A 705-nucleotide genomic window follows, 5' to 3' on the forward strand; every position below is an offset into this window, starting at 1 on the left:
CCGCACTGTAACGGTGGCTGCTGTTGTTGGCTTGGCAGAGAAGCGGTGTGTGGTGTGTGCAGTCAGCGAGCGTCTGCAGCACGGAGAGCTTTGTGTTGGGTCCCAGCTCGTGCCCATGCAGTGCGTCCAGATCCCCGCGCACCGACACCGACGACGGCCCGAGGCCAGCCGCCCGTCGTGACTTGACGTCGTCGGCGACCCCACCTGGCTCGGTGCCGACGGTGACCGTCGCGGAGCCGCCGCCGGGCCCGGCCACCGGGACCTCCAGGACGACGCCAGGTGAGCGCGCGCCCTAACCTCTCGGCTACGTGTTGCGCTTGGCGCGCTGCCGCTCCAGCTCCGCCTCCAGCGACTCCAGCCCGCGCTCCAGCTCCGGACATAACCTCCAAGACTTTGTGTTGTTCTTTGGAATGACACGGGCCGCCGCGACCACCTGTTGGCGCAGCCAGGCGACCGACCCTTGAAACAACGAGTGACCTGGACTCCCGCCAGACTTTTACCGTCGAGAGCCGAAAATGCGAAAAGGCAGCCTCTGTCTTGTAAAGTTTTGACAGCAGCAGAGAGGACTCGTTCCATGTATTCTACGCTCGCCTGGAAAGAAAAACACAGTGCGTTCTTTGGTAGGTCTGTTATTTAAAGTGAAGTGAAGCGATGCGTCGTATCCAAAAGCATTCATATGCTGACGTGCAAACTGTCACCCCCCCC

This window comes from Frankliniella occidentalis, unplaced genomic scaffold, assembly GCF_000697945.3.
Source record: "Frankliniella occidentalis isolate FOCC.00 unplaced genomic scaffold, Focc_3.1 Scaffold61, whole genome shotgun sequence".
Classification (NCBI taxonomy): domain Eukaryota; kingdom Metazoa; phylum Arthropoda; class Insecta; order Thysanoptera; family Thripidae; genus Frankliniella; species Frankliniella occidentalis.